This window comes from Melospiza melodia, chromosome 3 (assembly GCF_035770615.1).
Source record: "Melospiza melodia melodia isolate bMelMel2 chromosome 3, bMelMel2.pri, whole genome shotgun sequence".
Classification (NCBI taxonomy): Eukaryota; Metazoa; Chordata; class Aves; order Passeriformes; family Passerellidae; genus Melospiza; species Melospiza melodia.
In genome coordinates, this window is record NC_086196.1 from 128,500,040 (window position 1) to 128,515,841 (window position 15,802).

Sequence of the window (15,802 nt, forward strand, 5' to 3'; positions counted from 1 at the left end):
TATTTTAGTACCTTTTCCTGTTCCCTGGGAGTAATTTTTCTTGTTCCCAGGGAGTTCTCACTAGAATAGCTGCACTCAAAAATACCTTCACACCAGCAGCAAGCTCACGGGGGTTTGAACCAATTCCCACCATGGTTATAGAAATGTTTGTATTGTCTACAGTGAATTTTGGGTCAGGCCTCTCTTTCTGAATAAACCTGCTAGAAGACCAGACCCACTCTCTAGGTGACTCTAGCCCTTACAGCAAATCAGCAGTTTGTGGAGCTACCTGGAAATCTGCCCAATCTCTCTCTTTCCTGGCTTCACAAGTGGGAGCTGTTGATACCTGCACAGCTCCTGGTACAAGGCAGAGCAGAAGAGCACAGTAAATTAATCCACAAGCCATTCAGAAACGTCTAGGACAGAGACAGTGACACCAGGGAATCATATGTCTGCACTGAAAATCGAGTAAATTGTTTACTTGGAGGGTTGATGAGAAACGTGCAAATGAACCTCTGAAGCAACTACTTGTCAGGTAAGGATACTAATGTGCTCTAATAAAAAGCAGTATGTTCTCATCCTTGCAGTATCTTTTCCCCAAATGTACTTGCAGCAGTTTATCAACATTATATAATGCAGGGAGAGTTCAGGACGAGGATAAAGAGTTGATAGCCAGCTTTTGGTGTGCTTGATTTTTTGACTTGCTTGATTCATAGGTCTCATCTTTACACAATGTACTTTGAGCTGTTTTTTTCTTTTATATTTAATGATCAGTATTATTTTTGATCCTAAATAAACATCCAATAAATCCTTTAGGTTTCAGGAGCAAGCTTGAAAGACTGCTTTTAAAAACTAATCCAGTGTATGGTTGGTTTCTCATACAATCAATGACGATTGTATTCTATATTTCCCTCTTGTTTACCCCCATTTTCCCTACCACAGAACCGTTTTGTTTCCTCCTGCCGTGTAGGGGAAAAAAAAAAAGAAGCAGAAGAAAGGAAGAGCAGGAGAGCAGGATAGGAAAGCTCTAGCAGTGCTTTTTCTTCAGGGATTGTGGCGGGAGTGAGGGAGCGGGGCTGGGGACCTCCTGTCCTTCAGAGGAGCAGCTCGCCCTTCCCGGGGGCAGGAGGAGGGAAGGGGGAGTGTGGATGCCCCGCGGGGGCAGCATCACGCCTGCCGTGCCCCGGGGAGCTCCGGGGACAGCCTGCGGCGGAGAGAGCGGGGAGGGGACGCGGGGGCACGGCGGCTCCGCGGCCGGGGAAGCGGAGGGGCTGAGGAATGGCGGGATGGACGGATGGACGAGGGTTAACGGGTGGAGGGATGGAGGGGTGAGGGACGGATGGATGGGAGGATGCGGGGATGAGGGATGGAGGGAGAAGGTGTAGAAAAATGAGAAAATAAAGGCTGGGGGACGAAGGGATGGAAGCGCCGAAGGACAGAGCGAGAGCCCGAGCTTCCCCGCTTCTCCCCCTGCGCTGCGCGCCCCCGCGCCGCTCCCGGTCCCCCCTCCCTCCCCGCTCCGCCGCTGCGCGTGCCCGCGCCCGGGGCTGGCTCCCCCTCGCATCCTCCTCCGGCGGCGGCGACGGCGGCAGCGCCGGGGATGGGCAGCGAGAGCGCGCCCAGGAGCAGCCCGGGCCCCGCCGCTCGCCCCTGCTCCCGCGCCCGCTGCTGCTCCTGCCCCGCCGCCCCCCGCGCCCCGGGGGCAGCGCCGCCGCCGCCGCGCCATCCGCAGCCCCCGCCTCGGACGGGTGAGTGACCGGGCCCGGCGCCCTCGCCCGCGGAGCACCTGCCCTGCATCCCCCGCTCCCGCGCCTCCCATCCCGGAGCGGCCCCGGGGCTGGGTGCTGGGGGAGCGGGGCCGCGGGGGAGGCTCCGCGCCCCAGCCCTGCCCCCGCCCCGGGGAACGCAGGGTCCCGGCCCGGCCCGCTCCGCTCCGCCCGTGCGGAGGGTCCGCGGGGCAGCCGGGATGTCCCCGCCGCTCCGCTGGGATGCGAGCAGAGGGAGGGGCTCCCGCCCTGCTGCCCCTCCCGGGCACCGCTGCCCGTTCCCAGGGGGATCTCCCATGGACAGCCCGGCAGCGCCGCTCCCAGCCGGGGCCAGGAGCCCCCCGAGCCCCCCGAGCCCGCACCCCGCCCGCCCGGGGCGGCTCGGAGAGCGCCGTAACTTTGCGAGGGACCATCCGGAGGTGGGCAGGGAGGACCCAGCCCGGCAGCATCGGCGGCTGCCCCGGAGCGGCCCCGGAGGGAGGCGGCCGAGGGTCCCGGTCCCGGTCCCGGTCCCACCCCGGAGCCGCCAAGCGCGGCCCTTCCCGCGGGGCTCGGGAGCGGCTTCGGGCAGGGCTCGGCGCTCAAATGGACTTTTCTAACACTCCCTCCACCGGCATAATTAAACAAATAAAGTGACGGGGGCAGGGGGTGGGGGTGGAGGGACTGGAAGTCTCCGCTTGCTCTTCTTTCGCTGCCCAGAACGGCGAGTGCGAACGGCGGGATGCTGTCTCTGAAAGGGTTTTCTGGTTTTTATGTGTCATGATGCACACGGCTGGTGGTGGCTAGTGTAGTAACTATCTGTATCCCAATAGTTCCCTGTCGAGGGGTTGTTATGGCAGCGGCGGTCCCCGATGCTTTTATTTTTTTTTTATCTCTGGCACAGGGTAATGTTAAAGACCTGGAAACTGCCTTTATTAAAAGGAAAAAAGAAAGAAAGAAAGGATAAAAAAGATAAATAAAGCATCCTCGTGCCTCTTTGCCAAATAGACAGCAAGTACAAATATAAGATTCACACTCAATCTTCACTCCCTTCTCCAGAAGCTGGTGCTGTGATAACGCTAATGACTTGGAGGAGGCTGGGGGAAAATGTCTTCCCCCCCACCTAATTCCTGCTTTTTGCTAAATTTTGTTGGAATTTTAGCTTGATTGTGGCTTGTGCTTTTTCATGTGTTTCACTGATACTTTTTCATAGTGTTGTTTCTTACTCGCAGAGAATTTCTTTATTCCTGCTTTACACTGGGTAAAGGGATTCAAGTGTTCTTACATACAAGTAAAGCATATCATTTGAAAAATCTTATAATTCTGTAGCTTTTGCTTTTCTGTACAAGTCACAGGATGAGAGTTTTCTCCTTGTAATGCAGAGAGGAATCTCTATGAGACTCATCTCAATGATTTCAGCACATCTTACCTGCCACAGCTGGTGGCAGTTTGAAACAATAAGATTTTAAGGTTATTATGGAAGTAAGTTTCTCTATCACCTTTAATGGTCAGCCTATTTTCAGTCAAAACACATATAGTCCTAAGGGAAACACTCTGATTCTGATTTCAATTTAGTCAGGTTTTTTTTGGACACTGTTTAAACCCTGAAACCATTGAGGAGGATGGATGTTAAAACTCATAAAATTGGTAGTGCGCTGTACGACTTTGACATTTTTTACTCTTCAATTTTGTAGATACCATTTGTTGTCTTCAACCAGAGTTTGCTTGGGTAGAGATTGGGCAGTAAATGACAGGGACAGAGAATTTTTGTCCTGGTAGCTCCTGAATTTTTATTTCCATCAGAATATTTGAAGAATGATATTGATGTTGCAGAATGAAATGTTATTGAATTGTGATATCTTGTTTCCAATTGTACATTTTGAGATGTTTGGCTTATCAGTAGGAAAGCAACACAAACATGTCAATGTTTATTTAAGGATGAAAAAATGCTCTCCCAGGGTGATTCATGTGTAGAAACAGGCTAGATTCAGGTTAAATAAGTAAACTAAAATAACATAGTGTAAGTGATCCATAATTAATTTTCACTGCTAATCATGAAAGCAGGCACTCTTATCTTCGAGTTGGAATTTAGAGATGCTGGAAGAGAGATGAAGAACAGCAAAATACATGTATTTAATGACAGAGGGAACTCTTGAATAAACATCAAGTATTTCTGAGGGAATGCAAGCCCATTTCGTAGTATAACCATCGTCATGATTCTGATCCCAGCTAAATCAGAATGAGATTCTCCCCAGGCACTGCTGTGAGCAGAATCAAAGACAATCCTGCTATCCATTTTTGAGGAATAGGGACACGAAAAGATCATTTGTATTTTTCCCCATTATCACAGCTGGAAGGGTTTATTTTGTATCTCGTATGGAATATTCCACACTTTACCCTCCTAAGCAGTAGTCAGGCCTACAGTTCTTACCTGCTCAGACAACCCAGCTGAGATAATTCTTGTGAGAAAGAGTAATACATGTTTTGCTAGGGGCAGCTATATTGTGACCAAATAATAGTCATGTTAACTGGAAAAAGGTTTGACTTTGAATGATATTTTCATATCTGAAACCACTAAAATTTCATATTAGGGTGTGGGAATAACACATTTCTTAAAATGGGATTATTTGCTTTAAGGTTCTGACACGAAAGGACTAGATTAATTTAATCAAGATGGAGGGTAGATGTTTCTATCTTTAGTGATTAAAAATATCCTTAGTGGTTTAAAAATAACCTTAAGTCGTAATGAAGAAAAGACAAATTTGGACACTCTGAAAAAGGTTGCAAATAAAGTTATTTGATGCAAATGAACCAACAGATTGCACTTTTTTAACACTAGACAGTAGTAAAATGGAATGAAAAAGAAAACTGGCAAAAACAAGGCATCATGGGAAAAGCACAGTATAAATCCTGAAAGAGTTGCAAAAATTCCCCAAGAGATTCCAATGTTGACTGTTTGGCTTCCTTATGGGAGTCAAATGGAAAAAGCCCCATTGACTTCAGTAAACACTAATAGCATGAGTGTATGCTAAGAGAAGAGATGGGTAATTCAACTAAATGCCACAAGAATTCAGAGTGATAGCTGCTTAAATCAGATTAGAAATGTATGGGTTTTCTTCAGTTCGAAAGAAGTCCTGACTTTGCTGAGAATGAATTGGAGGTTTGCTATCTACTTCTCAGGGCCAAAACGTCAACCTGAGAATAATGTTTCAAGTAACTTTTAAAAAACGTGGCACATGATAGTTGATCTGCTTTTAATTTGTGTGATATTCTATTAAAATGATGTTACCTTTGCCAAGCTCAAGTTATTAATTAGTTATTGGTAACCATTTTCCCTTTCTTTTTGCATTTTTTTAAATGTCAATTTTTCAGAAATGGCAAGAAATACAAAACAGTCTTCCTGCAAGACTGCACTTATAAGCTGAATAATTCAAAGCCTGTACTGTCATAGTGCAATCAAATTTTTAATATGATGCTGTCAAAGTCATAAAAAAAGAAAATAAAATGTGACATCATAGAAGACAACCTATATAGCTGACATGACATCCAAATGTTTTAATTTCCCCACGTTATATTTAGTGGTTAATGAAGATAGACTTTTCTTTCTTCCCTCTGAGGAAACTCCTAATACAAGATATTAAATGTTCATAAAAAAACTACTTTATTTTCATAAAAACATATGCAAGTTTTGTCCTGAGCATAAAGGAGATGCAATCGTTTAAGAGATAATGTAAAGCCTTCACTGGGAAACAGAACTGAGGTAATTTTTGGATTATGAAAAAAAATATTGTCAGACAAATTTTCTATAATATGTTAGGTATAATCTCCATAAAGGACATTTTATAAACTGTTCCTAACTATGGATGAACCTCTGTCTAAAGAAAGAGTCAAAGTCACCCTTGCCCTCAAAAAACATAGTAATTTCTTTCTGCAGGAAGAAACATTTTTCTGCTGTTTTTCTCCCTAAATTAAGTATAACTAATTGAAAGTACAATTGGAAGTACAAAGTACTAGATTACCAGAACTGGAAAACGAAACTGTTTTCACCCAGCCTTTGTGGAGCACAGGAGGCAACAGTGCAGTGTGGTGACCCCAGAATGATCTGCCATTTCAGCCTGGTTTCACTAGCCTCCTGACAAAGACAAAACATTTGCCCACTGAGATCTTCCAGGTGGCTAAGGACCAATTTGCTCCAAGGGATCAATGTACTGAGGAAATTTGTCTGGAATGGGATTTTAGTTGATAACCTCAGCCCTGGTTGTGGCTCTGTGGGGACCCAACTGGATCCTGCAAGGAGCTCAGCATCAGTGCCTTCAGAAGTGCCAAGTTCCTGCTCAGGATCCTCTAAGAAATGCAGTGAAATACCAGTTCATTTCACACAGGCCACAAACCAGCTTTCAAATCTCAATGATTTTCCATCGCTACTGCATGTTGGCTGTATTTGAATCAGTGAACTAGAGGTGAAAGGCTCCAAAAATGTGATTTCCAGTCCCCTGAGACATTTAGTTCTTCAAGGAGAGCTTACTGGAAATTCTTACTCGTATTTCAGAGACTGGGGTAGGGGGAAATGAATTAACTATACACAAATATTTTTACTTTGTTTTAAAAAGTCTTTCACAGTTTTTTTTAGGGTTTTTTTTTGGTGGGTTTTTTTTTTGTTTTTGTTTTTTTGGGGGGTTGTATTTTTTTTTGGGTTTTTTTGTTTTTGTTTTTTTTTTTTTATGTTGTAGAGACACTTAAATGCCAGATATTTGATTCTGGAATACATATATAATCTGTGAGCAAACAGCCTCATAGATTTGTATTTCTTTACCAAATAATGCACACTCTCATACCTGGCTAAATTGAAACATTCTAATATTAATGTTTGGAGATTTTGGTTTTTCTCCTCATATCTGCCACTAAAAGATCAAATAAATACTTGTAAAAACAAGTGTAGAATAAATAGACATCTGTTATTTGTCATGGATCTACATCTGTTATTTATCATAGGTCTTTATGTAAAATGACTTATTTTGTCTAATTTAAGCCTAGTACTCTTTTGGGAAAAAAAAACCAGCTTAAAACTATTGTAATCATTTTATGCTACAGTCAAAACCTACAATGTAAATAATGCTACTGAATTAAGGAAAGCCACCAACACTGAAAATGAACATTTAATTAGTAATCCACCTGTTCTAAGGTTTCTTGTCTTTTCTGCAGATGTCTTCTTCCTCTTAGGTTATCCAGGACAGCTACTACAGGAATTTCAAACTGAGAAAGTGTGTTAGAGCTGAAAGTGCAGGAAAGCCTGTTTTCTCATGCCAGTGTTAGAACAAAGGTGAGAGGCAGGGATCCATAAGGTCTAAGCTTTGAAGGTCACAATGACATAAAATAATTGCTTCCTTCAAAATTATTTTTCTCTTTGAGGCAATGAGTATGTGCTTTCTAAAATATGGAATATGGTGGGGGGTGGGGGGCAATTTGTATTTGTCAAGAGCCTTTATTTTTAAAATTAAGCATCATTAACTCCCTGAATATTCAAAGACTTTCTTCCAATGAGTCACCACATCTTGTGCAGTCAGGTACCCACAGCAGTGCCCAGAGCAGATCACCAACCAAGGACAGATGGACGCAGGTGGCAGGGAGACCATGCCAGACACCACGGGGTGAAGCAGGCTCACAAAGCAACAAAACCAGTTTTCTCTCTTTATCAGCATGACATTTCAGATTTCAAATCTCTCCTTTTGAAATAAAAGGCACAAATTTAGAAATCCTCAAAAAACAGTTTATTCATCAAAACGTTTTGGATAGAATAAAAGGTGTTGTATGTGTGTTGTAATACAGATACAAGCATATCAGAAACAATTTAAATATTTCTGGGTTTAAATATTTTTTTTCTTTTCAAACTAAACCCAGCAAAGTTATTTCAATTTTGGGAAGCAAAATGAGTGGAACTTGTATTCTGACAAGATAGGATTTCAGTAAATTTTCTTCCATGGCTTAAACTAGAAAAGAAACACCTTCCTTAAAATTAAGGCTGTGGTGAATGAAGGCATCAATCTAAAATTATTTGTGAGGATGCAGAGTACAGGGAGTGTATTCCAATAAATTAACTGATTGTGCATATCAAGTTACTTATGTGGCAAGTACTTTGAATTTATCAGAATTGAGCCCTTGTTTGGCAAAGTAGTGAAAATATTGTCTTAGAGGGAGAGGGCAGAACTTTTGGTAGAAGTTAAGCTGGAATTCTCCATTAAGATTATTTTTCAATGGAAATAGTTCATGCTTTGAAATTAGAATTGGCATGAGTGTGGGTCAGTAACAGAAGACTACCAATTTATCTTGAAAAACAGAAAAACATAAAGTTTTGCAATTTAGAATTTGGAATGGTAAATATTTTACAGCCACTACTGCTGAGTATTGCATTTAAATAGAATAAGAGGACATCAAACTACACTTAAAACAATTAAATTATTGCCTGTATGCTATGTTTAGAATAAAATTTATCAGCCAAGGCTCTCAACCTAGGCTATACTGATCTTATGATTTATTTAAGCTGACAATAGAAGATTTTCACAAACTAGCTGCTTAAGATTGTTGTTCAGCAGTTCCAAATACCCATAGTTTGAAGGCCAATGTTTAAGTATAATGAAGTAAGATTGCTCTGACACAAATGCTAATTAGTTTCTTGCAACTACCAGACTTAAAAAAGAGTTTTTAAGCAACCCCATTTAGATGAATGGGAAAAGAAAATACAGTGGTATCCAACAAACGGCTTTTGGGAAGGTAACAAGCTTGCTAATTCTAGAACTTGCAATAATCAGGAGAATTTCCAGTGAGAATGTTTGCCACAAACACCTCAACCAGCTACACCGAGACAGCCCATGTCCTACGTTCAGCATTAGGACTGGTATTAGAGTTGGAAGGTGGGAGCTCAGGGAAGGGATTGAGCTTCGCTGCTTGGATGGTCTCCATGGCTTCCCTACAGATGCTCACCAGCCACCCTTTCTGGGCAGCCTGCCTGGTGAGCCTAGGAACGACCAGCTGCCTCCCCAGCAGAGCTTCCTGGGGAACACAGACAAAATTTACAATTATTTGACCTCACTGAGCCTCAGTACTGAGTACACAGCTTGCTGACCTGCTGGAGCTCCAGCACTGGCCTGCATGCCCACCTGCCACAAGCTGACAGTATCTGAGATTCAAACTAAAGAGTATTCAGGGAGAAAGCTATGAGAAATTTTAAAATGACATTTAAAATATTTTGGCAGTTAAAATGCATATAGCTAGAAGTATGTTTCCTTAAGGCCCCATTGAGATGAAAAGCCTTCTTTTCACAGACATCCTAGAGAAGGCAAGCACAAATCGATGAGAGCATCTGTATTTTTAAAGCAATCATAATGAAAAAAAAAATATAACAACAATTACATCTGTTTTATAGAGCTTTCCAGACAATAGACATTTAAGCCTTGCTTGGCAAGTGGTACCAATGTTCAATGGGAAGGAACTCCAAACTGCTTGCACTGGTGTGAAACACAGCAGCACTGCTATGAAACTCAAGGCTGAGAATTTTTATACAGTCGATAAAATCCAGCATGAGCTTGAAAATAATTTAATTTGATTCAATCAATGAAATAAATAGGAAGATGGCTGCTATGTGTTTGCACATGCAAACTGCAGTATGAATGAATCAACTCAATTCAATAAAAGGACAGAAGTAGAGTCTGTTACATTATCAACGAAGCGCTCGGCCACTTGAAAACATGATTTCATTTATGGAAATTTTACAGTTTAACCAGTTCTCCAAAAGAACAAAAACATAAATTGAAAGTTTAAAAAGTGAACTTTTTTTTTCAGTCAGTAATTCTGCTTTAGGTCAACTTAGTGGTAGATAAATTTAAAAGATTGATTATGATAAAACCAAACCAATTTGTTACTTCTTTAAAATGGAAAAAGACACTGCAGTGGAAAAGTATTTCAGAAAAAAACCCTTACAAATATATCTATTTCAAAACAACTTTTTTCTTGAAATTTGCACAATTCCAAGATTTTTTTTTTTGGTGTAAAAATACCAAGCTGTCTTTCGTTCTTCCCAGATAAATTTCATGCAGCTGTAGATCTAGAGGAATTATATCATGTCCTACTAGAAGTTACTGGAAAACCTGCAGTTTTCTGCGTTAAGGTGTAAAACAGCAGTAGTTTAATCTGATGAAGAGAATCACGGTGTCTTAACCATATAATTGGTTTATATATATGTGTGTGTGTCTGTGTGTGTATACATATATATGCATATATATAATTCTTTAGTGTATATATACATACATATATATATATATATACTTACAAAGGAATATGCATATATATCAAATTATACATATGTACGTACAGACAAATATATACTTCTGTTCTTTCTGGTCTGCAATAGCAGATGATCTCCTCAGCCACCCTACCTGGTTAAAATCCTCCACCCTGAAACTGCAGTTTTGGGGTTTTTTTGTTTCCCAATAGAGCAATCTGCTGCAGTGAATTTATGAAGTGATTTTTTTTTTTTTTAAGTTTTTTGGATTTGCCTAATTCATTGGCCTGATTTGTATTTCTTTTTGCTCATATTACTATGCAGATATTTGTTCCTTTCTTGATGTTATAGAATAAGTAATTTTGATGTTTTTGCCCTGTTTTTGTAAGTGTTTAATGCCTTGCAATGGCTATGGATTATCTATGGTTTTCAGGTAGGTAGAAAAAAATAACTCCAGAATTATCCCTCCCTGGAGGTCAGAGAAGCACAGCTACAAATGGAAGCCAAGGTTTTAAGTTCCCAATCCCCAGCTTCAGCCATGCTTCCTCATATAGTACAAAATCAGTTTAGCATAGATTTTCCCTAAAATATGGACAACAATTTTGATGCCGTGAAGGGGAGGCAATGTGTGATAATCATAGGCTATTTCACCAGCAATGAACAAATGCTGGTATGGACTTGGGAAGATGGTCTCTGATCAGTCTAGATAGCTGTCTACTGGTATGTATACATTTGAATGTACAAAAAATCAGTCTTTCTCTATATATGAAATGTATATATTTTTTAAGCTTTCTACAAACTACTGCTTCAAAATAGCATTTTCCTCCTGATTCATTACCACCTGTTTTTCTTTCTAGTTTGTTCCCTCTTAGTCATTGCTTAACATTTCCTTAACTTCTGTGAAACTTTCTTCCTGCATTTTGTTCCTCATATTTGTTTTATTTCAGTTCTTAATTTCCACCTTGTCCTTTGTATCATTTCCCCAATTATTCCTTCTTACTTAATTATTGAAAATTTATTTTTTTCACCCTAGGGAATATAAATGGGAGAAATTTGAAGCTTTCACTAACAATTACCTGTGATGAACAAGAGCAAAATGCACACAGAGACTAACATCTCTAGAGGATTTTATGCAGCAGAAAATGTGACTTGGGTGTTTTTATCTGTATTAGCAACTAATTCAGCCCAATAGGAGCAGAGCAGCATCTGGTATGGAGGTCCTTATATTTAAGCATGATCAATATGTTTTATCACAGACTAGATCCAGTTTCCTGTCTCAGAAAAAATGCTATTACCCTGAAAGTAGTTTGAGGCTATTTGAAGGACTAATTAGTTCAGATCCTTTTGTCCCCACTGCAGGTTGCAGTACATTTGGTACAGACTGTAGGCAGAGCTTCCAGTTTACTTTGCTTCAAGAGAAATCTAATCCATGCCCACCCTCAGCTGTTCCCAAACCAAACCAATGTGTGGCAATTGGGATTCACTGCAAACCAACACCGTGCCTCCCAGTCCAGGGGCAGTCTCCCAGGCTCCCAACAACAAACTCCACCACCTTGTCCTGAAATTGCACATTCCTAACTCAGTTCTTAGCCTTGAAATTTTTATTTGCTCCTGTCCCCAGAAGAGCCCTAAGTCTTCTGAATATTGAACAATTCTGAGAACTGTAAATATTTCATTGTTCTGGCTCACTGACCAAGTACTGCAATCAGTCACTCATTCCTTGGGCAGCTGTGTCAGGCACTAGGCTAAAGAGCCATTCCCCACTACTGTGTGGGCAAATAAATACTTATTTCCCTCATTCTGATCATGGTTCCTGCAGGTGTGGCCAATGTTTTATCTCAGTACAGTCTCTGGGAGTAGCAGTGTCACAACTACAGCAGGGAATCAGCAAAATTGAACTCAGACTGTCAATATTTTGGCTAGCAAATCTAATCACAATATCATTAGGAGAGCATCAGCACATCTCTTATCCTTTTATTTTAGAAGGAAGCTTGATTCCATTTCTGTTTCCCCTCCCTCCACTTTCTAAAAATAAGTTTACTTGGCTAACAAAATCTGAAGCCTGAACAGATAGATGCATCTCTTTTTAATCTTATACAAGGTGCTTAACTTCTGGCTGGGTGAAATTTAAAACAGACTTTGTGATTAACACTCTCCTCTGTATCAAAGTTCCTTTTCAGTGCCATGACATTACCCAGCTCTCTGGGTTTCCCACTACAGTGTGAACTGCTTACCTTCCTGAGGGATGCCCATACACCTCATAAACACTAAAATATGGATGGTCCATCCAGCATGGGGGCAAGACATCAAAAGTGATGTGGTGGATCAGTCTGCTTTGAGCTCCCTAACACTTCTTTGAATGCAACCATCAAGCATTGCATGTTGAACTGACAGGTGCTTTGTTTATAAATATTTTCTCTACCCTGAGTTAGGCTTCCTGCACAGGAGATAGATGGCTAAGAGGGGCAACCAGAGAAATCACTGAGCAGGAGGAAGAATATCCTCAAGAAAATATGATGGGACAGTAATATACATAAAACCTACACTTTTAAGGTACCTCCTTTCAGCACTGGCGAGGTCTCTACTGTACCCTGAAAATAAATATATAAGACCAACCTGCCTTTTCTTCAAAATTATTAGAAACATGCTGCTAATTGATGCCCAAATATCCAGTAATTAAAACACTTACCACTGAGGTGGATGACCTTTTAAACACATAAACACACTCCTGAGTTGAGAAAAAATTTCACTCATAGGCCCTTTCAGGTCAGAAATGTGCCCTAGCTACTCACTGAATGGTTATTTTGGGATGAAGTTAGTGACTTTCTCCTCTTGAAACCTTGCCAATTTGGATAATTGATTAAATAGCTAATGGAGCAGGAACTTAAACCTGACCCCCTTTCTTCACAGAAGAGCAGACTAACATTGGTCTGTGGAGTGAGTTGCTTGCTATTTGGCTGAATAAATATTTAAAAGCAAACTGAATAGTTCCAAGAGGGGAAAATTAAAAAGTTGTCTTGTCAAATAACAAATACTTTCTGATTAATAGGAACCTCCTGGGAGGCAGACAATCTTAATTCTTATACTCTCTGTAGATCAGATAAAGTGGGCTTTGTCAGTTTCCCGAGAGGGAATTTAATTTTCTGCAGTTTCAGAAAATTATCTTTTTTTTTTCTTCCTCCCATGCACGTGGCATCTGCTCTGGCAAGTGTGTTCTCAGAAAAGACAGTGGTTCTCTCTGAGGGGTGAGACTGTGAGACTGCTACCTCTTGAGAACAGGTTTGGGGTGCAGGAACCTTGGCAGGGTCAGGGTTTGAGGGGGCACCCTGGGTTTGAGCCTGAGCACCCTGAGCTGGGACTGAGCTGCCCTTGTCTGGAGGATGGAAAGTGTCAGTGGTGTCTGAATGCTCAACTTGGTATTGAGCAAAGTGGGAGCTGAATCCCTTGATAGAGCTGGTAGTCCATTTTAGGGCATTATAAAGCAACACTTAGAAATACAGGAAGGTACTAATAATGGAAACATTTCGTAAATGTAACATTTTAGAGCAAGATGTTAGTATCCAGTTTGGGGAACTAAAGATACCTCTCCTTTCAAGTAGGAGCTAGAGTGTCGTGAGTGATAATATAGCTTTCCATTATTACTTCACCACTTTGTCTCCATTTATTGTCAGAAGGTATTCAAATGGCAAAAGCATAAAATAAATTAATGTTCAAATGAATAAGTTAATGTTTTAGTTAAGGGAATTAAGCTTCAGATGAAACTTGATATCACTTCCCATAAATAGTCCATTTTGACAGACTATTTACTCAAAAGGACTTAACCAGTCCTTTACCAGTTGCTCTTCCTATTGAAGACTTTTAAGTCTTCATGGGTCCTGTGTCCCAGAAATCATCTCTGGATTAATTTGATAGTTCAACTTAATCTAATATAGCTATTACATTTTTATTTTACATAGGTTTCTGTAGCATTAAAACTGATTTGCTGGTGTCCTTAAAAATATAAATTATTCAAGTTCAGCTAAGCATTCACAGTTCCTAATACTCCTTGAGAAATTTTCAAATTATAGATATAATTCCAGAGAAAACTCTAATGTTTATGATAAATCTTCCCTGATATGGAAAATGGAAGAAAACAAACCCTTGGCATTTATTATTCCCCGTTTAGAAGGAAACCTTTCTGAAGCAGGATGAAGTTGACAAGAGCATTAGAATTTCCCAAATATTTATTTTGTCAATGTCTGCAAAAATATCTGCACTCTGTTGGTGGTAGGCAGGCAGTAAGCTGCCTTCACCTATTAACCTTTTACAACTTCTTCTAACCCAATGTGATGTGACTTAATGCAAAAAAAAGTATCTATGTAAGTTTTAACAGGTTGGAAAATGTTATTTTTCTGATTATAATGTGTAGTTTCATTGTTACTTTTGGATGAGTACCCTGCAATTCATGGATAGACCAATTATGACTCGTGTTCTTCCTGAATTTACAGTCTGGTGACTAGAATATATCTATTCCACAATATTAATCTTTCAGATTATTCTTGGGTTTATGTCTCTGTGAGTTCTGCAAAGTCTGTCTTTTCTTTCTGAAGCACAGATATGCCAAAATGGTCATTGTTTCCTGCTAGAGTCAAATCCTCAGCTATGGATTGAGTGCACATTAATGTGTGTGAGAAAGCCAACTTTAAATATTTGCATTTCGAAATCTCTAAGTTTTCTTTAAAGTCTGTGAGTTAAGATAGAGGTGTGCCTCTGACAGTTAAGTATTTAATTAATTTGAAAGACAGCCTAACCTTCCATGTGAAGCCACCTAAATTTTAGGTTTAAGTATTTTAATCCCAGTATTTTTTTCCTCCTTTTTGTTGCTAGTAATCTGCACCTTTCTTTCTCATCTTCTGTACCTTCCCATCTTTTCTAGCCAGTATTCTACCACTCAGGGTCATGATCTTACTTGTAATATTATATATAATTGACCCAAAGTTGTGAGCCTGGAGAGGTTCAAAATGCACTCATGAGCGGTTTTTCCCTCAGGTAACTTTAGCCACCGAGAAGTCAGGTATCCTGCAAGAGTTCTGTAGTTAGGAGAGAGAAAACCATCCCAAGAGGGCAATTCACTGCACTTTCTGGACCTTTCTCTTAAACTCTCTCCCTCTATAAAGGAGGGAGTCTATGTAGTACTAGAGAGGGGCTTCAGTGAGTCCCATGGAGAACATGTACCGTGGAGGCTTCTTTTTAAAATATGACGGCATTATTTAAGGTTATAAATTATACTTCTACAGGACTTTCAGTTTCCAGTGCGATTGACGTGGGTTATGTGTAGAGAGCAGGAAAGGAGCCAGATGAGCTTGCTGTGCCTCCCCTGCAGTTGGAAAGAGGAGGACTGTGGCACACAGATATTTGAGCTGCCAGCACAGAAGCCTTTGTGGAGCAGCACAGCTGTGTTCATGCAGCACTGCACACTGTGTAAAGAAACACTGCTGAAACCAGCCTCATTCACTGGCAGAATGCAAAAATTCATGGGAATTTTTTTAATAGCAAGCAGACTAGAAAAGTCCACATATTTAGCAAGTTTCTTCCGGATTACCACATTGTTTCAGTTTCTGACTTGGTTTCGGACAGACCATCACAAACCCTCAGAAACATCTTCGATACATCTCATACAAGCTATTTGCTGCTATAGAGTACCTGCTCTCCTGAGAAGCAATGCAATCATTCCTTCACCCTCCAATTTCTACATGTATGCACATCTATATTAAAGAACATGTCAAGAAGGAAAAAAGTGAGAACATCATGATGTTCAGTTCCA

General features: G+C 40.8%; 1 protein-coding gene across 2 annotated transcripts in view; it reads left to right on the forward strand.

Annotated features, from left to right (window-relative positions):
* Positions 1–326: 326 nt before the first annotated feature.
* FUT9 (fucosyltransferase 9) overlaps positions 327–15,802 on the forward strand; it is a 104,894-nt gene continuing 89,418 nt past the window's right edge. Inside the window, exon 1 of one of the 2 annotated variants that reach the window (XM_063153034.1) lies at positions 327–514. The gene's annotated coding sequence lies outside the window, so the exon portion shown is untranslated. Of the gene's footprint in view, positions 515–1,691; positions 1,728–15,802 lie in introns of those variants that run through there. The other variant, XM_063153035.1, reaches the window with a different exon arrangement.